Source organism: Schistocerca americana, chromosome X (assembly GCF_021461395.2).
Source record: "Schistocerca americana isolate TAMUIC-IGC-003095 chromosome X, iqSchAmer2.1, whole genome shotgun sequence".
Taxonomy (NCBI): Eukaryota; Metazoa; Arthropoda; class Insecta; order Orthoptera; family Acrididae; genus Schistocerca; species Schistocerca americana.
Genome location: NC_060130.1, coordinates 414,719,559 through 414,745,699, shown reverse-complemented (window position 1 = coordinate 414,745,699; position 26,141 = coordinate 414,719,559).

The following is a 26,141-nucleotide window of genomic DNA, read 5'->3' as shown; positions in this document are numbered from 1 at the left end:
AATATTGAATTTAACTGATGAAAGGAGAAAATATAAAAATGCAGTAAATGAAACAGGCAAAAAGGAATTCAAACGTCTCAAAAATGAGATCGACAGGAAGTGCAAAATGGCTAAGCAGGCATGGCTAGAAGACAAATGTAGCGATGTAGAGGCTTATCTCACTAGGGGTAAGGTAGATACTGCCTACAGGAAAATTAAAGAGATCTTTAGAGAAAATAGAACCACTTGTATGAATATCAAGAGCTCAGATGGAAACCCAGTTCTAAGCAAAGAAGGGAAAGCAGAAAGGTGGAAGGAGTATATAGTGGGTCTATACAAGGGCGATGTACTTGAAGGCAATGTTATAGAAATGGAAGAGGATGTAGATGAAGATGAAATGGGAGATATCATACTGCGTGAAGAGTTTGATAGAGCACTAAAAGACCTAAGTCGAAACAAGGCCCCGGGAGTAGACAATATAACATTAGAACTACTGACGGCCTTAGGAGAGCCAGTCCTGACAAAACTCTACCATCTGGTGAGCAAAATGTATGAAACAGGCGAAATACCCTCAGACTTCAAGAAGAATATAATAATTCCAATCCCAAAGAAAGCAGGCGCTGACAGATGTGAAAATTACCGAACTATCAGTTTAATACGTCAGGGCTGCAAAATACTAACGCGAATTCTTTACAGACGAATGGAAAAACTGGTAGAAGCCGACCTCGGGGAAGATCAGTTTGGATTCCGCAGAAATATGGGAACACGTGAGGCAATATTGGCCCTACGACTTATTTTAGAAGCTAGATTAAGAAAAGGCAAACCTACGTATCTAGCATTTGTAGACTTAGAGAAAGCTTTTAACAATGTTGATTGGAATAATTTCTTTCAAATCCTGAAGGTGGCAGGTGTAAAATACAGGGAGCAAAAGGCTATTTACAATTTGTACAGAAACCAGATGGCAGTTATAAGAGTCGAGGGACATGAAACGGAAGCAGTGGTTGGGAAGGGAGTGAGACAGGGTTGTAGCCTCTCCCCGATGTTATTCAATCTGTATATTGAGCAAGCAGTAAAAGAAACAAAAGAAAAATTCGGAGTAGGTGTTAAAAACCATGGAGAAGAAATAAAAACTTTAAGGTTCGCCGATGACATTGTAAGTCTGTCAGAGACAGCAAAGGACTTGGAAGAGCAGTTGAACGGAATGGACAGTGTCTTGAACGGAGGATATAAGATGAACATCAATAAAAGTAAAACGAGGATAATGGAATGTAGTCGAATTAAGTCGGGTGATACTGAGGGAATTAGATTGGGAAATGAGACACTTAAAGTAGTAACGGAATTTTGCTGTTTGGGGAGCAAAATAACTGATGATGGTCGAAGTAGAGAGGATATAAAATGTAGAGTGGCAATGGCAAGGAAAGCGTTTCTGAAGAAGAGAAATTTGTTAACATCAAGTATAGATTTAAGTGTCAGGAAGTCGTTTCTGAAAGTATTTGTATGGCGTGTAGCCAAGTATGGAAGTGAAACATGGACAATAAATAGTTTGGACAAGAAGAGAATAGAAGCTTTCGAAATGTGGTGCTACAGAAGAATGCCGAAGATTAGATGGATATATCACATAACTAATGAGGAGGTATTGAATAGATGCCGAAGATTAGATGGATAGATCACATAACTAATGAGGAGGTATTGAATAGAATTGGGGAGAAGAGGAGGTTGTGGCACAACTTGACTAGAAGAAGGGATCGGTTGGTAGGTCACGTTCTGAGGCATCAAGGGATCACCAATTTATTATTGGAGGGCAGCATGGAGGGTAAAAATCGTGGAGGGAGACCAAGAGATGAATACACGAAGGAGATTGAGAAGGATGTAGGCTGCAGTACGTACTGGGAGGTGAAGAAGCTTGCACAGGATAGAGTAGCATGGAGAGCTGCATCAAACCAGTCTCAGGACTGAAGACCACAACAACAACAACTCTGCCGGACTGGTTGTATTGAGTAAGGATGTCATTGCATGGATTCAAGACAACTGGTTTAAGAAACTCGCAGTTAGCACGTGTTGTCACTTATCTGTTCGGTAGCGAAGTGACATGCTGTGGATTCTGTGCACTTGTTTTGTACCGTAGATGCAATCGTGCAATGATCTCTTCATCACGAAAGTCCACAACTTGGTTATTCTGGTCCACAATACCCAGCTCCAAATAATCCAGTGTCCGAGCTGTCACTGGAAGGTATATTGCGTTGGCAGGGATTTTAAAATCTTATACCCCGTTGCAGCTGAGGGGAAGATTCCGTAAATGGTATGAATCAGACTATCGTTGAGATAGGAGTTCGTTGCAATGTTACACTCGACTCGGATTGTGCTGAGCTGGCCGGCCAGAGTGGCCGAGCGGTTCTAGTAGCTACAGTATGGAACCACGCGTCCGCTACGGTAGCAGGTTCGAATCCTGCCTCGGGCATGGATGTATGTGATGACCTTAGGTTAGTTAGGTTTAAGTAGTTCCAAGTTCCAGGGGACTGATGACCTCCCATAGTGCTCAGAGCCATTTTTGTGCTGACGGGAAGTATGTCCACAGTCTGATCTGACTTGAAAAATTTACTTGGATCCTTCTTCAAAACCTGCCTTTTCGTGAAACCCAGCAGGCGCCCTATTGAACCTTTCTGGTTAAAGTCAATCGTTGCATTTACAGTCCTTATTTCAGATTTAAGTGTATTGATGTACGCACGTAGCTCAATACCTTTTCCAGACTGTTTTAAGACTTCGTTTAAATCGTCGATATCGTATGCACCCACTTCTATTTCCACAATATCTTTTTCAACATTAATATCCAGATGCAGTTTGTTGTTAGTCTCAGTGATATTTGGGATGCTGTTGTACTTCTCCAGTCCAATCCATGCAATACTCTATTCACCAACGTTCATATCAATTGCAGATGATCGTTCTTTTAACGCCAAAGTGTACGACATTCCATCTGAATCTCAACTGATGAAGGAATGTTTAAAGCTCCTCCTTATATAACATGCTTCTTCTTCTTCTTCTTTGCAAACGTTTAGACAAACATGATGCACAGAGGTCCACAGAGGTATGTAATAATGTCCTGATAGCGCCGGTAATTGCAGAACACGCGTCTTCTGTCAGTGAAGTATCGTTGTAATTCTTCTGGCGGTTGCAGGTCACCAAATGATTCGAAATAGTAGACGGTATCCGAATTTTTCGTAATACACGATACCCAGTGGGTGCCGGGGCCTGCAGCAACATCTAAATTCACAATGTGACATTCACCAGTTTTCCACATAGTCTTCGGTAATGTATCCCGCATAAACACACCATGGAATCTTGGTATGTTGAATTTGTTTCTAACAAACTCAAGAAGATCAGTATTTGTGAGTGGTCGATCTGGTAGGACCGCAAATTGGCTTTTTTTTTATTTATGAATAGACCAAGCACTTTCCTGTACGGTTTAAAATATAGTCCTTTTCCGATGGCTGCGGCTTCCACCATGCGGTTATGTCTTTTTGCCTCGTCTAACTGCGCTTGAGAGTTCTGCGCGTTCTTGACCGTTCAAGCGATAGCTGACGCACCAACAGCGAGGGAACTTACCGCCGAGAGAGTGGAGAGGGCCGGGATGAGAAATGGAAGAAAACCGCCAGATGTCTTGGCTACTGGTAGAACTCGAGGTGCTTTAACAGAGCCGTGCGGAGTGGCCGCGTGGTTTGAGGTGTCATGTCACGGACTACGCAGCTCCTCCCGCCTGAGTCCACCCACGGGCATGGGTGTGTGTGTTGTTCGTAGTATAAGTTAGTTTAAGTAGTGTGTAAGTCTAGGGATCGATAACCTAAGCAGTTTGGTCCCTTAGGAATTCACACACAGTAGTACATCTGCCTTAACTGATCCTCTTCTTCATCTTCTTCTTGTTCTTCTTCCCGCATCTTTCTGCTACAGTGCGTTTTTAGCTGCTTACATTGCTGTCAGGATGCAGTTCTTCAAACAGCTCTGCTTCCGTTCCCTTGTTCTTCTTCTTGTTTAGTGCACAACTTGCAACATTCATAACTCGCTTGAAATTCATCACTCATAAACCAAACTTAATTTTATCAACTGCAAATGCTGCGATGCGTTGACCTATACCAATATCTTTTCTTCTCCGTATCGCCTTAGCCTAATCAGCTAAAATCCTATCAGCAATGTGACGAATTGTTATTTATTTGCAACGCATCCAATGTCATGTTCCTTACACGCTTCGTCGAGTAGATTAACCCCCTTATCACCTCGTGCCAATCATTTCTGAAGCTTTGTCAAAAAAAATGGCTCTGAGCACTATGGGACTCAACTGCTGTGGTTATCAGTCCCCTAGAACTTAGAACTAGTTAAACCTAACTAACCTAAGGACATCACACACATCCATGCCCGAGGCAGGATTCGAACCTGCGACCGTAGCAGTCCCACGGTTCCGGACTGCGCGCCTAGAACCGCGAGACCACCGCGGCCGGCGAAGCTTTGTCCCGGGCCACCTCATCTAATGCGTCTCCTAGCACGCATGTCATGCTACTTCGGTGGTTGTGAACTATGCTCCCTCAATGTATAGCAAATCGTCGGCATCAGTCCAACAGTTTTGTGTAGCAGGGAAACCAAGCCATTTGACTAGTGCTTTATTTCAACGACGTCTTATGACTCCCTCCACGAGAAAAACATCCTGTTCTGAGATTTTCTGCAACTCCTCGGTGTAGAAGCAGCCTGCAAGTTCTTCACGTTTACTATACTTGAATATATAAGTTCTAGGATACGTTCGCCGGCCGCGGTGGTCTAGCGGTTCTAGGCGCTCAGTCCGGAACCGCGCGACTGCTACGGTCGCAGGTTCGAATCCTGCCTCGGGCATGGATGTGTGTGATGTCCTTAGGTTAATTAGGTTTAAGTAGTTCTAAGTTCTAGGGGACTGATGACCACAGATGTTAAGTCCCATAGTGCTCAGAGCCATTTGAACCATCTAGGATACGTTCGTTGCACCTTTCAAACTGTAAATATCTCTGTTGACCAGTTCGGTAGGTACGATTTCTCAAATGCCGTCTTGTGTTTTGAGATACTTGCCAAATCACCTGCATTAAATTTCTGTCTACGTGGATCCAGCACTTTAGTGCGATAGTACACCGTATCCATAGTCCGTTATCACGAACATCGATTGGTCTCATTTTTATTACGGTATGTTTGGTTCGATTATTCTGAGCAGTTATTTCTGGGAGGGTATCTGCCCATTTGTATAAGCCGCGATGGTTAAAACGCATCCACATTCGACGTTTTAGTGTTCTGTGCAGACGCTCCACGATATTTGCCTTCAGGTGAGTAGTGATGTATTCCATACCACTTCATCACGGACTTGAAATACCTATTGTAAAACTCTCCGCCGTGATCGGTTTGTAGGTTGCCCGGGCGTCGATTCGTTCCTGTCTGTAGCAAACGCTCATAAACATCGGCGACATTTCTACCCGTTTTTGTTTTAACAGTAAAGCCCAAGTAGATTTGGAGTATGTATCAATAACCATTAAAATATATTTGAATACATTATTCTCATGTGAATATTCCCTCATATCTACAAGATCAGCTTGTCATCCAAACCTTTAATCATAACATGCCTACGAGGGTATGTTTTGCATGCTGGTTTGTGCAGTTCTCGAGCTACTGTCTCCATACTTATTCGATTATACCTCTCTCTCTAAGCTCAGAGATTACTGGAAAAACCTCATTCAAATGAGCTGTATTACCTGCAGCAGCTGATGCCATGAGCAGCCGTAGTCGATCTATTAGCTCGTTGGGGTCGTCATTACATATATACTACGCGATTCAGTTGCTCACTGCTTTATGCTCAATGTCAATACCACCACCACCGCTGCTGCTGCTGTTGCTGTTGTTGTTGTTGTTTTCGCCTTCAAGGATTGGTTTTATAATGGTTTCATATTTCTTGTTGCTCAGGATTTTCGCGATCCTATGTACATCAGTCATGTGCAGAATTTCCCGGTACGTTTCCCTATCATTAACTGATTAATTTATAGGTTTTTTTGGTAGGTCTTAGGAAAATAAGATTCATCAAGACAGTTGTGCTCTCAAGCCACCTATCACCAATCTGTATTGTGTCATCAGTTACAGTTATGGGATGCGTACCCAACATGTACGGTCATCCCCTGCTAAAGCCGAATGTTCTATCTGACCAGGAGCGTGACGGATAATGAATTCGTCAATGGCAACACCATCGTTATCGTTTGTTTTTGTTGAGAGCGGTCGGAGAGATTCAGTAACCGGCTTAAAGGCCTCTCTTAGTGTTTGCTGTCAACCCATATCCCCTAACAACAGCAACCGTAATTTCTCACGAACTGCTTTCCGCGCTTGAATCACTTTCTGCTTAGTCGACGTCTCAGTGTATACTAATCAGACGTCTCCGCAGCGTTAGACTTTATATGTCCGCTCATTTTCTTCTTCCTCTTACTATGTATCTTCTCCTCCTTTACAACAACAAGGAACTCTACATCTATTCTCCGCTCAATAGCCTCGACCGTTTCAGTTAAGTCGGCTACTTTCTTACCGACTGCATTAACTAACTCATTTAACGCATTCACCATCCTCAGAAGAATCTCGTAATACACCTCTAGTTCCCTGCGCATACCTCCAACTTCATGCACAATAGCCTGAATTTTTGCATCCATGTAGAGGCGAATGTTCTGTCTGTGTGCACCCATTCTCTCGGGTTGAGAGCTAGCAGCGTATATTGATGTACTATCCTCTCTCACCGTACTATGTAAGTAGAAACTCTTGAAAGTTTCGCCTGTACCTACCATCACTCAGTTTTCTTGTTTTTATCAATAACGAGAAATCCATATTGTGAATGAATCCAGCAATCAGCACATATATTTACGAAATCATTGAACGACATGTCAGTTCCGACATGTGCCTGGCAAATGTGTTTTAAATTCAGATTGTCTTGTTTGAAGGCTATAATGAGGTTTGCGTTATCCCTAACAAGCTGTTTCGGGATTCTGGAATATTTTTGGCTTAGATAAAATACATCAGCACCCATATGATGACCGAAACAGAAATATTTTCGAATTTGGTCTTGGTTTACCACCCCAACATCGTCAAATATGAAGACAGTGTTTGGCTTTGCTTTTTCAGATGGAGGGATATCACCGCTTTCACCGAATGTCGTGTATGGAACACCGGCTACGCATCACAATATCTCCTGTATTAGCTGATCCTTGGGTTGAAACAGTGTTTTTGAGAATACACAAACATGTTAAAATCGGACTCCATCTACATGTGTTAGCAGCGTCATGAGGACAGTAGTCTTTCCGCAATTGGATGGACCTACAATAATCGCTCGTATATTATCAAGAAGGAGAATTCCATTCTTCTTTTTCTTCTCCAGGTCTTCTTTTGCATCTTCACAAGACTAGTCACCGACAAAAAAGTCCTTGTGATGAGGATGTTTCACCCACTCTGCCATGATACTAACTACGCCAGGTACTCACAAGTAGGTGGCATGTATAGAAAGATACACTTGGAGGGACAGTAATAGTATGTGTAGCCAATATGGCTCAGTCTAAATGTACTGATCGGGAGGCTAAGTATAGCACTGTACTCGATTGTATCCAGTTACCTCCACATTTGGAGAGCGTTTGCTTGGTTTTCTGTGTTCTGTGTATATCCATACGAGCGATGCCTTCTAAAGCCAAGATGACTCGTGGACATAAGCTTCTCAGTCTCAACAAAGTTTGTTACATTCGAACTGAGAATATGTGCAATGATTCTGCAGCAAACAGAAGTTAGGGATGTCCGTTGGTAATTTTGCGGGTCCGTTCTGTTACCCTTCTTATATACTGGAGTCACCTGTGCCTCTTTCCAGTCGCTTGCGACATTGTGCTGGGTGACAGATTCCCATTAAATGGAAGCTATGTGAGGAGCCAATGCCGTAGAGTACTCCTTGTAAAACCTAACTGGGATTCCATCCGGATCTGGTGATTTATTTGCTTGCAGATCTTTCAGTTTATTCTCTATGCCGGTGATGCTTATTACCATTTCGTCCATACGGGAATCTTCCGATGGTCAATTCACGGTATGTTCGTACGGTTCTCCCGTGTGAACGATTTCTTGAACGAGAAACTGAAAACATCGTCTTTGATTTTGCTATATTCAGCTGCGACACCAGACTGCTCAATAAGGGACTGAATGGAAGCACTAGACTCGCTTAGCGATTTTACATAAGACCAGAATGTCCTCGTGTCCTCTGCCAGATCTTTCGCTAAGGTGTGACGGTGGTGGTTGTATGCTTCGTGCATAGATCTTATCACAGACGCTTTTCGTCATTTTTACGTTCCTTTCTGATCAGAGAGTGCAACAATCTCTGCTTCCTCAGCATCCTCCGAATATCGTTATTAAATGATGCCGGGTCTTTTCCATCGCTTATCCATTTACTAGGCGGATAACTCTCCAGATCGCGATTTACAGTTCGCTTAAACTATGTCCATAATCCCTCTACATCCATATTACTGGAACTAGGTGATTCCAATTCACTCTACATATCTACTCTGTCTAGTAGAAACACTCACCTAGACTTCTGGACTGATTTATTAACTTTCGGCCGGCTTGAGTGGCCGAGCAGTTCTAGGCGCTACAGTCTGGAACCGTGCGACCGCTACGGTCGCCGGTTCGAATCCTGCCTCGGGCACGGATGTGTGTGATGTCCTTAGGTTAGTTAGGTTTAAGTAGTCCTAAGTTCTAGGGGACTGATGACCTCAGAAGTTAAGTCCCATAGTGCTCAGAGTCATTTAAACCATTTGAACCATTAACTTTCGTAATCACATTTGGCATAATTACATCATGATCGCTAATCCCCATTACTATACTGACTTTGTCGATAAGGTCCGGCCTGTTTGTATCTACGAGGTCTAAGATATTTCGATTGCATGTGGGCTGCCGAGCCAGCTGCTCAAGAAAGTTTTCAGAAAACGTGTTCAAAAGTATTTCGTATGACTGTCTGTCTGTACCCTCCAGAATGAATCCAAAAACATCCCAGTCTATATATCGTAAATTAAAGCCTCCTACAGCTAGTGTTGCACGATCTGCGTATTTTCGCGCTATTGATTGTAGACTTTCCTTGAATGACTCTAGAACTGTCACAGCAGAATCGGGTGGCCGGTAAATGGATTCAACAATTAACTTGGTTTCACCTACACCTGTTATCCGCGACTAGATAACTTCACTGTCACACACAACTTCGACCTCACTAGAGAGAATACTTTTTTCAGCTGCAATGAACACTCCCCCTCCAACGGAGTGAAATCTGGCTTTCCGATATACGTTCCACAACTCGCAAAATATCTCAGAGCTTTCCACTTCGGGTTTCAGCCAGTTCCCGATCCCAAGAATAATTTGAGTTCGAGAACTTCCATGGAGGGCAGTAAATACGGATGCTTATTACCTCGATAATTTACTGATAAAACTGTGAAAGTCGAAGTATCTTTATTCTGAGTGCCGCTTGACTTCCCTGCTACCCGAGTAGCTTTCTCTTTTGTGTTGTGTATCCCTGACCTATCAGGTGGAGTCCTACAAATCCCCAAAAGATAACTCAGGCTTAGAAATCTGCAGCAAAGATCGTCACTGAATCGACTAAGCCTTTCGTTTAGACCCTCCACTTGGGTCCAAGCCAAAGGACTCCGATCAGCTCTGGGAACAATGTATCAAACTGCGAACTGTGCTTGCACCCCGTGCTCGAGATCAGCAGTCTTACCACCTCCTCCAGCTTCCCGTAACAGCTGAAGATCGCCTCAGAACCCATACGCCAGTCGTCATTGGTGCCGACGTGAGCCACAGCTTACAGACAATAGCTGCAGCAAGGCCGCATCCACTTCTCGGATGAGGCTCCTGGGCAGACGTACCGAGTGCACATTGGCTTTCTTTCCAGCCCTGGACGCTATCTACTTAAGGGGCTCTACAATGCGTCTGACATTGGGGCTCCCAAAAACTAGTAAACCACTCCATACGTGTGCCTGATCGGACCCTGCTGAAGGAGTGGCCACCTGTCCGCTCACCGTGTGAATGGACGATGTCAGGCGGCCAGTGTCCACAATGACAGTCAGCCTTGAGTGACGCGAAAGTGTTATCACCCGCCATTCACCCTGCTGTGAGGGTGGATCCACCGCGTCGGTTTCAGTAACAGGTGCCTCGGAAGCAGAGCGCGTGGGCAAAAGAAGCGGCACTTGAGCTATTGTAGGCGACGCTGGATTAGCCGAGCGGTCTAGGGCGCTGCAGTCATTGACTGTGCGGCTGGTCCCGGCGGAGGTTCGAGTCCTCTATCGCGAATGGGTGTGTGTGTTTGTCCTTAGAATAATTTAGGTTAAGTAGTGTGTAAGCTTAGGGATTGATGACCTTAGCAGTTGAGTCCCATAAGATTTCACACACATTTGAACATTTTTGTAGGCGACGCGCCAGATTCTTCGCCACCGCTACACCCCGAGGCAGCATCCGGAAGGTGATTGCCCGTAGCCGAAAGTGCATTCAGCTGTTCACGGACTGCAGCGGGTTCCTCCTGTGGCATTACAGAGCGTGCACACATTCTAACCATCCTAGCAAGATTAACTGAAGATGTAAACTATAAAGGCAGACAGAATTCTAGATAGCGACAGGAAGTATACGTTTGCTCAGCCAATGTTTTGCTAGATCTAGCTAGCGCTAGGGAAGATCGCGCTTCACAGACGTGGTGAAGCAGACTGCCACGGCGGTGACTGGGAGCAGAAGCACCTAGAATAGACCCTCCTGATTTGTCACCAACGGACGCTGATGCGTTAATGAGCTATGTAGCTGGTTGTTCAGGGAGCTACTTCTGCGTTACAGACTGAATGAATTTACGCTTACAAAAATGCGAGATTAAACCGCTTAAACAGAAAAAACACGCACAAAATTTAATAAATATCCTAGGAAAAACACACAGAAAGAGTTTAACACTTAACTTGCCGTTTTGCAGTTGCACCCGTATATCAGCCGAGAACTGGAGCCTGACTGACCGGTTTACCAAACGAACTGACGGTTGCTTTCAAAACAAAATAAATGAGCAGCTATTGCGCTACCGACTGAATGAATTTGCACTCATGATGGGATGAGCTGTATTTTTTGCTGGAACGATATTACTGGACTCAAAAACATAAGTATACTATCTCCACGTCATTCTGTAAAGGAGAATAATTGAGAATATTTAATCTAAATGACAACAAAATATAAAGTGAATTTATCAGAATAATTCTGAACCATTCCAGTAAGTAAATCGACTGTCGTGCAGGCTTCATACTTATTCTACAATGTGACCAGTCGTGCATTGGCCTAGCGACAGGAAGTATACGTTTGCTCAGCCAATGTTTTGCTAGATCTAGCTAGCACTAGGGAAGATCGCGCTTCAGAGATGTGGTGAAGCAGACTGCCACGGCGGTGACTGGGAGCAGAAGCACCTAGAATAGACCAATGAATTTTGTTCATATTTCTGTAACTATGATTTGGGTCTAAAGCTTAATTACGAATAATATGGAGGTACACCGATTGCAACTCGAACTTCGTAGCCAAAGAACTGGCGAAATTATTTGTGTGGCTCTCCTCTTCAGTAGTTGCCAAATATATATATTTCTGCATAAGTAAACTGCAAACAAAAAAATTCATTAATTAGAAGCTATTCGTTTTATAAACATCACCAGATGTCATTAACATCGAGTAAATAACGTCCATTTTAATGTTATATACATAAAAATAGTTTTTCTTATGAATGGTTTCATTATCACTTACTCTAACATATAATACGTATTACAAAAATCGAAAGTATAAATGAAATTTTCATAAACTGCGAATAACATGTAGTCCCAAATGAGAAAAGCACACCGTGCAAGAAAATTTTTCTTCGTGGCCGAAAAATAGGATTCAGATGGTGCAAAGAAAATTAAACAAGTGAATTACTGCAGTGCAAGTTTGGTCCCAGCCTCTGACGGCGTGAAAGAGGAAGCAGCTGTGACGAAAATGTGAAAGTAGGAATAAAAAGCGCCGACAGAATTGTGTCGAAAATGTTGTTCTTAATAAAAACTGTATTTCATTTATAAAATGCGAAGAGACGGAAAGCATCGGCTACTCGTGACAATAACAATACGGCTAACTGCTGGTGATGATTCGTCAATAAATGCGAAAAGCGCCTGATAAATGAGCTTTTCAATTTTCAGGCACTTTATGACAGAGAGGAACCAAAGCAAGAAGAATATTTTAGCATGGGTGATCGTGGGACGGAGGTTCTTTGCAGTGCCGCTGAGTTGCCGCAGTTTGCTCGTAGTTTATTTCCATGTTGCTCTCCAATAACGTCGCCTCTAGGCGGTCACGACATTCATATGAGAATTATCGAATCGTAATTATTAAAAAAGGTGCTATGTTAAATATTATGGAACATATGGCCAACTCTGTGTCAAAGGTCAATATTACTTGTAATTTCTTTTCATCGTGGAGACTATTGTAAACACTTAATAGCGCTTTTATGGTAGATCCTGCGCACATCAACTTGTCTCCTGATGCAATTGATTATCTGCTCTTGCTCAAATAAAGTATTTAGAGTCGCATAAATAGGGCAGTACAAGAAGATCAAATAGACATCGAGACTAGATACCACACTCTTACCATTACCGTGGAATAACCTGAAAAAGGTGAATTATAGGACCCCTACACAGATAACAACCGCCAAATAAGTGTCATGAAAGACCTTTTCGAGTCCTATTAGACACTTACTTTGATAACTCTAGCTCGAGATAGGGGAATGTCACCACCCGATACGATAGCCATCGCAGTCCCGGTGCGATGCAGCACGCAATCTCACTGCGTGACGTAGTTATACCACTATCGGAAAAATGTGCAGTCGGGTCCGCATCAATTCCCCCTTCTCCTCGGTGCCAATGACATGGTTTAGATAACGACCTCAAGTCTCGCTTTGTCTCGTAAGGAGAGTGCAAACAAGTCATCAACTGTGTATTACCGTGATCTCTGCAGCATTCGGAGTTCCTAATTCACACTACTGAACCGGAAACATACACTGCTTCCAGTCTCCACATAACGCCCAACTAGCACCCTCCAATTTCATCGGGCACTTCTAAAACGTGGAAGAAGGGTAACTCTCTGATACAGGCGACACTTCGCTTAGTGAAAGGAGGGTGAAAGTAAACGGACACGTATTTTATCCTCGGTGTCAACACTCTATACTTTCCGAGAAGATGACAATGTTTTGAGGCTACATCATCAGTTCGCGCACGTGGCATGAAACCCGGCAAGTCAGTAGCATAGAGGTTGAGGGCACAGTTTCAAATGTTTGCGCTCTTCATAGCATTGCCTGGTTCTCTATAAAACTGGAATAACGACATGTTCATTAAAAGTAATTCCACCAAAGAGTATGCCGTTTTGTCACCCCTGTGGCGTTTCCTATTACTGACCGGTGAAGGTTTACATTCGCTCTTTACAGAAGTGCCCTATTCTCATAGCACAACAAACGAAAATCGCAAGTAGAAACGACACAATTAATACCATACACTGTTGGATCTGTAAACTATTGCAGGCTCCAGCTTTAGAGGAATTACTTCAATTGCTTGGTTTAACGCGAAAGGTATTTAGTAATGAGAGCGAGGATGCTTTTCCTAATGATATTCACACAAAAAATGTGACTGTGACATATAGCCCTTCACGCTTTCTTCAGTGTGACTGAATTTCTACGCTTTGAATTTTTAATGACATATAGTACGATCGGAAATACATTGGTTCTCTTGTCGTATAACAGCAAAATATTAATGCAAAAATTGAAACACTAGAATTTGTATGTTATCCTGTTTCAGTTACCTTTCAACACCTTGGCAGTATTTCAAAACATTACGCCATCTTCCTGTTCGCGCGTGTCGCGAGATGAATCTCGCATAGCGAGAAGGGTTTGTATGCTGTAGCGGGAGTTCGGACGACTTCTGTCCCTTACTTAGGTCTGTGTGTGTGATGGCGGAGTGTTCATACGTGTTTGTACGTGCATCTCTCTCTCTCTCTCTCTCTCTCTCTCTCTCTCTCTCTCTCTCTCTCTCTCTCTCTCCTTGTGTGTGTGTGTGTGTGTGTGTGTGTGTGTGTGTGTGTGTGTGTGTGTGTTTGTGTGTGTGTGTGTGTGTGTCTGTGTTGTGTGTTATTTGTCTTAAAGCAGTTAGTAGTGTGTTGTTGCAGAAAACCTACATCCACAAGCACTGTCTTCCATAGCTCATCCAGCTACCCGAGAGCTCATAAGTATGCCAGTTTAGCACGCATGCTACAGACAATAAACATAACACCTCCTAAAACTCACAAGTACACACACGAACTAAATATAATCAAACAAATTGGTGTTGAAAGTGAATACATAGCAGACACCATAAACAAGCTCAAAGGCAAGGTAAAAATGAAACCCAGCTAAGTCCACAACTAAAGGGTCTGAAAACACAGACGCACAACAAAAAATGTGTGTGAAATCTTATGGGACTTAGCTGCTAAGGTCATCAGTCCCTAAGCTTACACACTACTTAACCTAAATCACCCTAAAGACAAATACACACACCCATGTCCGAGGGAGGACTCGAACCTCCGCCGGGCCCAGCCGGACAGTCCACGACTGCAGCGCCTTATATCGCTCGGCTAATCCCACGCGGCGACGCACAACACAAAAACAACACAAGGTACATACTAAAATATAGTAGTAAAATAGTACACAGAACCGGAAACATATTGAAGAAGCAAGAGATCCCAATAACGTTCAAAACGCACAACACTGTACAACAAAAATGACAAGGGAAGGGTCCAATCTGACATGTCGAAAACCGGCCTGAAATTTGTCACACAGGAAGAAAGCTTCTGAAGAAAATCAATGCCAAAATTTTAGCTGGTAAAGCGACTGCAAGTTACTCATTTTAGCACCATGAAGTAGCTTGTAACAGCCGTTTGTACAACCCTTCTGGCCTAACGCACGAGTCAGCGAATAAGCAGAAGCAACTGTGACCAGATTAAGTAGCGTACGTAGCGAGAAGTCCCAAGTGTACACATTGCGGATTTTAAGCACGTAAACCATACCAAAAAAGTCTCAATCATTATTTTTTGAATAGCTTGCAGTTCATATAGACCGCTTAACTACTGCAGATGTAATTGTTGCGTAAGTAACTATCAGACTAGAGGAAAAAATCTACACTGTGCATGTTGTTAAATTACAGACGACTTCGATTAATAAGTACTTTAATTTGTTGGCATTAAATATTTTTATAGCAATTCCTGTAGCACAGTTATTATGGTAATCTTTGAATAACGTATATTTTGTTAAAAATGAAATACTTCCTTGTTTATTCTCTGTAGCCGCCACAAAAATGTGAAGTACGTATTGTGTCACGAAAACAAACATTTTCCTAAATGTATATGTATCTGAGCGATGTTTATTCCATTTCTACATCTTCAGCACACTCCGAAAGCCACGTAATGGTGTGTGGTGGAGGATACTTTTTTGTACCACAAACTGAGCCCTCTAACCCTGTTACATTCCCGAATAGCGCGTGGGAAGAATGATTGTCGGTGAGCCTCTGTATTGACTTTAATTTTTGGAACTTTCTCTTCATAGTGATTATGCGAGATGTATGTAGGGGGAAGTAACATGTTGTCTGACTCTTTCTGGGAAGTGCTCTCTCGAAATTATCAAATTAAATCTCTCGGTGATGCACAACGCCTCATGTAACGTTGCCAATGTTGTTTGCTGAGCATCTCCGTAACGCTCTCGTGCCGACTCAACGATCCCGTGACGAAACGTGCCGCTATTCGTTCGATCTTCTCTGTCTCTTATATCAGTCCTATCTGACAGCGATCCCAAACAGATGAACAATAATCAAGAATCGGGCAAAAAAGCGCCTTATAAGCCACTTCCTTCGTGAACGAGTTACATTTCCTTAAGATTCGTCCTATGAATATGAATCTGGCATCTGCTTTTCCCACTATTTGTGTTTGATGGTCATCCCACTTACAGTTGCTCCGGATTGTTACTCCTAGGTATGTTACGGCAGATACTGTTTCCAGCGGTTTGTCATCTATAGTGTAGCTATACGTTAGTGGATTTCTTTTCCTATGTATGCGCAATATGTTACATTTATTTAAGATCATGGTCAGCTGCACCGAGCGAGGTGGCGCAGTGGTTAGCACACTGGACTCGCATTCGGGAGGACGACGGTTCAATCCCGTCTCCGGCCATCCTGATTTAGGTTTTCCGTGATTTCCCTAAATCGTTTCAGGCAAATGCCGGGATGGTTCCTTTGAAAGGGCACGGCCGATTTCCTTCCCAATCCTTCCCTAACCCGAGCTTGCGCTCCGTCTCTAATGACCTCGTTGTCGACGGGACGTTAAACACTAACCACCACCACCACCATCATGGTCAGCTGCCAGAGCCTTCCCCATTCATCAGTTCTCTGGAGGTCATTCTGCAAATCGTTACTATCTTCTGCTGTTGCTACATTTTTATAGGCAACCGCATTATCTGAGAACAGCCTTAGAGAGTATCCGACGCTTCCTCCGAGATCATTTATATATATTGTAAATAGTAACGGTCCTATCACACTTCCTTGGGGTACACCGGAAATTACCTTTACATCTGTCGATTTAGTTTCTTTAAGAGCGACGTGTTGAGTTCTGTCTTCAAGGAAATCTTGAATCCAGTCACAAATCTGCTCCGATACTCGGTAAGCTCGATAAGCTGTTCGACACAACATACACCACTCAGATATACACACTTTTAAAAAAAAGAGGGTGACGGCTCGTCGATGTCTGTCTCTACGCAAATGCACAAATATCAACCGAATTCATACGGGAATTAGGACTTTGGAGTAGTGGGTTTAATGGACGAGGGTCGCCGCAGCGTGCGATAAGTTTGGAAAGTTGAGTGAGTTAGGAACCGTGTCCGGGTGACCGAAACGGTTTGCCGGCACGGTAGCTCGGAGTGTTCGGTCTGAAGGACGACGTCCGAGCAAATGCCGAGGACAATGACGGAAAAAAACAATGCATTCAGACACTTCACATTCAACCAGAACTGGAATGAAGTATATGAAATGATTACGGGCGTTCTGCGTATTGTGCAGCGTACTAAGCATACTTGATCAAAGAAATAAAATGTGATGATGCAAACTGACAATGCACAAATGGCTGAAGTTAAATAATACTGTTCTGCTGCTTAACCTGAAATTACAAAGAGATAAGGGAAGTTACATTGCTCGACTGTTTTCTGAAAAACCTCTAGACTGTTGAAAAAAATTATCGAGAGACTGAATCACACTATTAGTTCCGCATGTTATAGACATTATATTAACAGTCTTTCCGTCGTCCACCTAAAGGCATAGGTGTATGTCCAGACCAAGAGTCCGACAAAACAATGAATTATTTTCAGCAAATGGTAAGAAGACCTTTCGGATGTAACATTGATAATCATTCTCTCCCATTTCTCCAGATTTTACTCCATCGACTACAAGACTTTTGTCCTATTTTATCTTGATGTTACTGAAGACATATTTAAGGCTGGGAAAATAGTAATCCACTGAGACTTATCACTGGTACTGTTGTATACGAATGTGTCACAGCACTCATCGACTGCATAAGCGACTTCTTTTTCTTCCGCTGGAAATGGTAAAGTGCGGTTTGCATGAAACTTGACTAATTATCTCTGCTCCAAAATTTTAGGAGATAACAAAAAGTTTCATCTTCACGTCACTGCCAATTTATCTACAGTATTACCTCTTGTTGACGTCTGCTCTAAACGTTTACTTGAGATAAATTTCGTAATTTTTTCTTTATAATATCGTAAATCGTTTAACCAGGTCGAAAATGCCTGCAAATGAGTATAGTTCATCTCACTTGCAAATCAGAGAGCCTAGTATTGTAGGTCTCCCTCAGTAATGGTGCACTTAATCTCACGAGCACTTCTAGATCTTTCGAAAGTTTTTTTCATACTTTAGCGAGTTTCAGTTTAGCGTACATTTCGTACTTCGCATAAATCTGTCTTCCACTTATATGATTCAAATTTCATATTTTACGAAACGAAACCGAATTTTCACACTGCTTATGTATAAGCGTTTTCTCCCTCTTCCGTCTAACTAAAAAAGCTCTTACTGTGCATACTTTCTGTGGGCTTGGAAGTACTGTATTGTTGTTCAGGACTTTATCTTGCACTACAACCATCGTTCAAACCACAATTCACAAAATCTATAAAGCCGTTTAATGTTTCCTCTAATGTCTCCGCGCCTATTCTACATCATTCCAAAGAATCTCAAAAAATTAACTAATAAATAAAACATATGTAGGTCTTCAGATGAAGTAAGTGATTTCGATTGCATCCCATGTTCTTCATATTTCATCTTTGTGAGGTTGAAAACATTGACTGGATCCCACATTACTGTGAAGCTCTAGTACCTGCACAAAGACAGATGCGATTGGCAAGCATATACGAAGAAATGACAAGAAAATTAATTCAGTTTTATCTCCATTGTTAACACTTGGCGGTACCGCAAAGCCAACTAATAACTATTATGGATAATAAATGAGTAGCAAATTCGAGTATATAGTTACTGTGAATAATTGTAAAAGAAGAATTATCAACGAAAATTACAGATCGATATGCAAATTACGATCGCGTTGTTTAGCGACGTGCCTTCAACAAAGAATGCGTGCCTGACGTGTTGCGCACGCGCTGTCTCCGGCAGCTGCAACAGGGTATATATTTCTCCAGCCGCCTGGCCAGCTCGCATTTGGCAAATTTCAACATTTTTAAAGAAATACTTGCAGTTTGACCAAGCAGCGAAAGTTTTGACATTGTGTTTCTTTCGGTGTAATAAAATATTTCTGGGCTGGTTCAGAGATATCGGACTGGACAGCCCCTTTGTAAGAGCAGACAAAAGAATTCAAGGCAAATTATTACAGGAATATAGCAACTTACGTGCAACTCCTGTCAATTCCTACACATAAGGCAAACATGCAGAAACTTTCGAACAAGGAACACAGAGTACATGAGAGCTCTGAATGGTGACAACACGCATTCCACTTCCGCTGAACCCTAAATACATAAAAACCACCACCCCACAAATATCGAAACTGATCTACACATCCTGAAACACAACAACACTTTACACCGAAATCAAACAATAGAAAAAATATTAGACATACAAGGATCTTCAGTGGAAGGCAAAAACGTAATAAATGGAAACACAGCACTTTGCAACATAACATTTTCTACTACTTTAAGAGAACTGGCACAGGACACGGACTGGAAATAACAAACACGCATATGACCACTCGGCCATCACACATAGGGGCTTAAGTAAGGAACAGAAGTCATCAGAACTACCGCTAAATCTTTCAAAACCTTCTCGCGATATTCGATACATCCTGCGACACAAGCGAATAGCAAGATGGCGTAATGATTTGAATTACTATCACAGTCTTAAGGTATGTTCTTCTGTGATTTTAGAGCAACTACAAGCCGACCAGTGAACGGGAGTACATGAGAGGTTACGCTAGAACCTAGTTCCGACCAAAATTCTATCCGCAATACTAACGCAGTTCCCAACAGTATAACACTGGGGTATGTATGTTAATATTTTTTATGCTTTGTTAACAACAGCAGCTCATGCCGTTGCAGATGACTTGTTGCAGGCCGAGAACAAACGGCAAAAAATAGAAAACATGGCGACAAAAACTCCAACAAGCAGAAAATAAGGCGAAAGGAACTGCTACAAATATAGAAACTACGGAGTGACTCAAATGTACACATTATCAACCACAATCATTTCCTCCTTCTGCTTCTTCTTCATCATCTTCTTCCCTTTCTTATTTCTTGCAGGAAAGACGTAGCACAGAATCGACAGTGTCGTAAATTGAAACACTGTTCTTCTTTGATAGTGTTACGATGCGAAGGTACGTCCCTCTACGCGTTTGGTTGACGCATTTACTAAATGCTGTCGTGAATAACCAGGCAATAAGCCATTTTATGTTAGAGGATGGTGTTCTTGATTTTGTTTCAATTCTAACATCGATGATGGATGCTATTAGTGTTGAAAAGTAGATTGAGCAATAGATTTAATGATTGGGACGTTTCTAGAACTCGGAATGGATCACAAGAGACTCCTTCTCATTCTAGAAACTCCGCCTCTTCACTATTAAGCAACTGAAGCATTTTTTATGCTAAAATCAATCGAAATTTCTCTTGTTGATGTCATCATTTATTAAGATTCTATTAAAGTCAGTCATACTCATTGCATAAAATATTCTAGAATCGGTAGAAATAGAACTGGAGTCAAAAGACAAAGCTAAATGTACCTTTGAAGAGCAACATTAAATTTAATGCATCTTATAAGTAAACGAATTTCTAGCAGAAATCTCTGAAATAATTGTCTGTTGTGGAACTGTAGAAATTGAAGCTGAAACACAAATTATTTATTAAGATATTCTTCAGATATATTTGATGTTTCTCGAAGAACTGAAAAGCGTTTCCTAACATATTTTCTCAATTATAGCTTTCAGCTTGTAATCTGCAGCATTGGAGATAACACTACTAACGTCTTTCCTGCTGCTTATCATACGAGTTCATGATACATCTTCACGTTTTCCTTTTTCGTGGTACTCTTGAGAGGTCCCATGGCCTCCTTTGCATGTATCCTCCCTTTTTTATCAATTTTATTAATGTTCTATGTCATTGCACTATAGTAACAGTCTGAATAAGGTTATTGTAATGAGAGTATTTGTACTGAGAGCTCAAAAAATTACTTTTCATTTGATTCCTAAACATGTCTTACTTCCGTGGGTGGCCTGGGCGAGGCGAGCATCGTAGGACGCGGCACACTGCGTTTACGGTTGGGAGCTGCACTTCCCTGAATTCTAAGGGGTTCGTACAATAGGCTTAAGCGCCTGGCAGAACGACTGACGTCGGTCGAGTTCGCCTATTGTATGCAGGGCTAAACGACCTGCGAGACGTCTGAGTGTCGCCGCAGCTTATGCGATTACCGTTCCGGCGCGTCCGGAACGAAGATTCCTGGCACTGACTGAATGCATTGTCCTCGTGATTCTGAGAATACTTGTTAACTGTGTGCTGCTGGGTGCGACTGTCTGGCGCCGGATGGCCGGTGGTCTAGGCAGGTTGTTTTCGTAGCCGGTCAAGCGGCAATTTCAGTGCCCTCAGCTGAATAGCAGAGGCATGATTGGTCATCTTAAACTGAGGCGAGTTGAGGTCATAAAGCCCTGTTAGATATTGGAGGAAACGGTCGCTATTGGCGCGAATGATGTTCTGAGACAGTGTGAGGGCATTTTGGAATCAGAACTGAATGCTGATACACAGTTTTTCGAGGAGAGTGGGGCGTAGAGCAATGTTGGCTTCGCTCTTGCGTTGTGCGGGCAGTAAGATTCGGGATTTGATCTTCTTAGGAGTCGGAGGGTCTTGCGACTTGATCGCTCGTTTTCGGAAGAACTTAGAATTCTCGGACAGCCTTCGCTACCAGGGGTTGACACAGAGTTGCTGCACGGCAGAATTCGGCGCCTACATCATCAGGACGCTGCCTACCGACTACATACTGCAGATTTCAGTACTGCTACAGTATTTTGCGGCTCCGGCATTGTAGGACCTTATCAATTTTATACTGAATCCCTCAGCAGAACGCGCGCTCGCCTTGCTACAAATCCACCTTCTTTGTTTCTCCATGTGATCCCATTTGAGCTCTCACTACTAATTGCGATACTGCTATATAGTCGGGCGATTAATATTTGATTCATTAGGACCTCCAGTCATTATCGTCAATATATTGCATCACAGAGAGTAAGAGCACCTTGTTCTCGAGCCAACTCTTATTGGCATAATATTTCAGTATACCCTATCCTTTAACCTGCTGCGTGTGTCGACAATCATGTACATTTATGTTCTGATATATACTAAATCTCATTGTGATATTTAATCCGCATATCATTTCGCAGATATAGGCAGAATCCCATTTCCTGTTGCTTATTATGATAAAGTTCTCTTTTTTGAGTAGATAACGATTTTTATTACATTAATGTGAGTGTGCACTCCCTATTTACCAACTATCAGAGTGCCCCATCATTTCCTTCCGTTACCGTTGTGCGCATAATTAATTAGCTGGTAGATAAAGAGGGGGTCGAGTGCATGGCTCGTTCTCATGCAAAATTCGTCTGAATTAAAGAGGTACAAACTCTTCTCCACCCCGGCACATTCGCACTCTGAAAACCCCATAACACTCTTAAGCACGATTTCGAAACTGAAATGCGTGTCATTATCAACTGATTCCTCCACTTCATTTCTGCTCCACAACCAGCACTTGTAACGCATTTGATTTACCTTGTGTAAAGCATGCTTAACCTTTCATAAATGTATATCTTGGATTGCACACTTGACTGACGATTAGGTTTTTCAGGTGTACTGAATGTCTGAAAAGAAATAAAGCTCTATATATTTAAATGAGTTAATATTAACATCTTTCGTTAGACCCGCGTCGTCGAGAATTCTTCTGCCACTAAACAGCCGATGCTGACATGGCTACAGCTACGTGTTTTCAGTTTGTATCTTAGTCGGTATAATTAACATATTTGAAAATATTTTTCATCTTATTCTTGTTTTTCATCTTCGTATACACTTCTTCCTTTTGTACTATTTAGTTACTACAGACATCTCTTTACTGTCACCCAGTTTGTATACGATGGCCATCACTTTTACATTTTCTTAAATGTGACCGAAGAGTTATTTCTTCACAGTCAAAGCAAAAATGGATGCAGCTTTGATCTCTTATTTCTAGTGTGAATCCTGAAATATCTTCCTTCCCGCATGGCTAAATTTGGCAATTCCACGAATTTCATCGAGGAAGCACCGCAGCATATGATCAGGTTTACAATTATAGTATGAAAGTTTCGAAATTTTAAAATCACCGTGTAGTATGTTAGAGTTCTGTGAATGTTAACTGCATGATCAGCTGTTATAGAATTAGTTTTCTCTCATAACATAAACCTGAATATAAATTCTTATCCAGCTTAAAATGTACTTATAAATTAGTCTAAATATCCTAGTGTTTAAGGGTTTTATTAAAACTGACGTTTAATTTATGGCATTTTTTTCCCTCTGCACAGTATTTTGGCTAGTATTCATGGTGTGTCTCTAAAAGCAAGATAATGACTAACTCAGTCATTGTTTTATACTAACCTCGTTATTAATTGCTTGAACATCTATCTGTTTATAGAAATAGAGGCTATTCTTCCCCAACGTGACATATGAAATGAAATTGTAAACACTGATCATGAGTTTGGCATTTTAGTAAGCGTAGTGTCACAAATTTAATGCTAGCATATGTTTTACCTAGAGATGGGGAACTTCAAATGTAACTGATTACAACACTGATTTTTTAAATGCCTTCTCGCAGTCGTGGAACGCTACACAAACTGTCGAAATTCTAAAGAACGTTCTAAACTTATTTGTACATTATACATTCTGCACGCAGCGCAGATTCAGAATCTAATTCTCCATCTAGCATTTCTGAATAATTACGCGCCCAGAATCAGATTTTCCTAGTTTATTATCGGCGTAACGATTTAAATCATTGCTGGTGAGTGCTATCATTAAAAGCCCGATCACGCGGAATTATATTCCTCTCTCCCCAGCTGATGTTATAGACAAACTCTTTTATTCCATACAGTTCTAAATCGAGAGCTTTACCATCGAGTAAATACCTTCGTTTCTACTACTTCGCAATGTCGTTATATTTCAGCGGACTGTTTGTGTACGACTTTTTCTTAATTGACGGCCTTAGCTATTCCTACAGCGCCTCCAAAAGAAAAAAAGAAAAGAAAAAACATTTAAGCGCAGAAAAGGCTGGAATTAAAGGGAATAATCTGCAAGAGTTTTCGGATTGCTATCAGGATGTTTGTTGATCTGTTTTCCTATTGAGCTCTTTGGAACAGTTTTCCCTGCTGCCATAAGATTGTGTAATGGCTTCATGAATCCATAATTATTTCGAACTTTCACTGTGACATAATTAAACCAAATTTTAAATTTTTGTTGCTAATCTTTTTCTCCATGTCCATAAACAGTTTCTACACTCCGAAAGCCACATTATCGTATTAGGCGGGGGGTTCTCCTGGTGCCCACAATAATTTGTCCCCTTTACTATTTCTTTTTTGAACGGTCGTTGGTGGAACGGCTGTTGTGTGACCTCTTATTTCACTGATTTCCTTCATTTTTCTCATTTAGCGAGAAGTATATGCGAAGAGGCAATATGTTGCTCAACTCATCCTAGAACGAACACAGTTGAAATTTCAACACTAACTTCCACGGTTCGACTCTCTGATGGAGCAGCTCATTTCTTTCTGACCTTGAAATATCTTGCCTTCGCTTTCTTCTGCAGTTTATGAGTAAAAATTTGACAACAGCCTAGTGGTTCAGGCTTTGCTTCCCTGAGGACAGATGCTGGCCGGGTTTCAGAACAACGCACTCTGTTACATTCCGGAAATATCCCCCAGGCTGTGGCCAAGCCACTTCTCTTCGTCATCCATCTTTCCAAGATTAGAGTTTAGCGTCCCGTTCTCAGCGAGGTGAACGGAAGGAAGGAAGATTTAGTTTAACGTCCCATCGGTGGCCGGTATGGCCGAGCGGTTCTAGGCGCTTCAGTCTGGATCCGCGTGACCGCTACGGTTGCAGGTTCGAATCCTGCCTCGGGCATGGATGTGTGTGATGTCCTTAGGTTAGTTAGGTTTAAGAAGTTCTAAGTTCTAGGGGACTGATGACCTCAGATGTTAAGTTCCGTAGTGCTCAGAACCATTTGAACCATTTGAACGTCCCATCGACATTAACGTCATTATAAATACGGAGTACAAGCTCGGATTGGCTCATGGACTGAGAAGGAAAGAATGTCTTAGATCGGCAAAGGATAAAAGTAACCCACTTGCAATGTCGGGAATATACCGCTTACCATGCAAATGTGGAAAAGTTTATGTCGGAATGACTGGACGATCCATCAACACCAGGATCAAGAACATAACGACATTGCAGGTTGGGGATGGTGGTGAAATCGGCCGTGGGAGAGCACGCGCTAAGTGAGACCGACAATGTAATAAAATTCAGCGACTCGGAAGTTCTGGCTGTAGAGAAGCACTATCATACCCGCTTGTTCAGAGAAGCTGTAGAAATCCAAAAACACGCGAACAGTTTCAACAAGAAAGAGGAAAGCCTTAAGGTAAATGGATCCTGGCTGCCCGTACTGCAGCGAACGACCGTCGCAGGTAGCAAGAGGAGAACCGCACCGGAAATGACCGCGGAGAAGCCCTCGGACGTTGGCGCGCCAGGTTCATATAGTCTGCGGCCGCGAGCTCGCCTCCAGTTCACCACCGGCAATGGAGGGTGAAGCTTTGACAATGCCAGCCACTCGTGCTGGCGAAACATCAGCAAAATCATCAGAGGAACGTCGGCCGAAGAAACCGAGAGAGAAGCAAATAGGCAGTCTGTTAAAAGAGAATTATTGTGACGGTGGTTTGATGAAAACTCTACCAGGCGCTTGTGTATGATTTGCAGAGTATTCATGAGGATGTACATGTAGATGAAAGGCGTAAAACAACATGACCAGCAGTTTACAGAAGTAGTACGGTACCGGCAGTGCTGGTGCATTTTTGATACCAATTTGATGTCAAACTATGCAAAATAATTAAAATGATCAATTAATTTTCCATACCCCTGACGAAGCCATGGGTTTACACGAACCAGCACGTCCATCACCTCCCGCTAACCTCCTCTCCTCCCTCCCATGGAAATGGTGGGAAATTGAAATTTTGGCGGGAGATACAAAAAATGGCATGAAATTCAACTTTAATGGTTGGAATATCAAATTTTGAATGTCCACCTTGTGGTCTGGAGACCAACTGACCTGCTTCAGACCACCACTGCCAGAGGCCGCTGTTCGCCCTCATCCACTCCCCCACTCATCCACCGTCCCCTCCACTCACCCATCTCTGAATCGGCAGGGAAACGACTCAGTCCGTGCTGGGCCGCCAGATAGGATAGATCTTAATTTTAAATATTTTTGTGGGGAGGTTACAACATAAATGTTTATTGT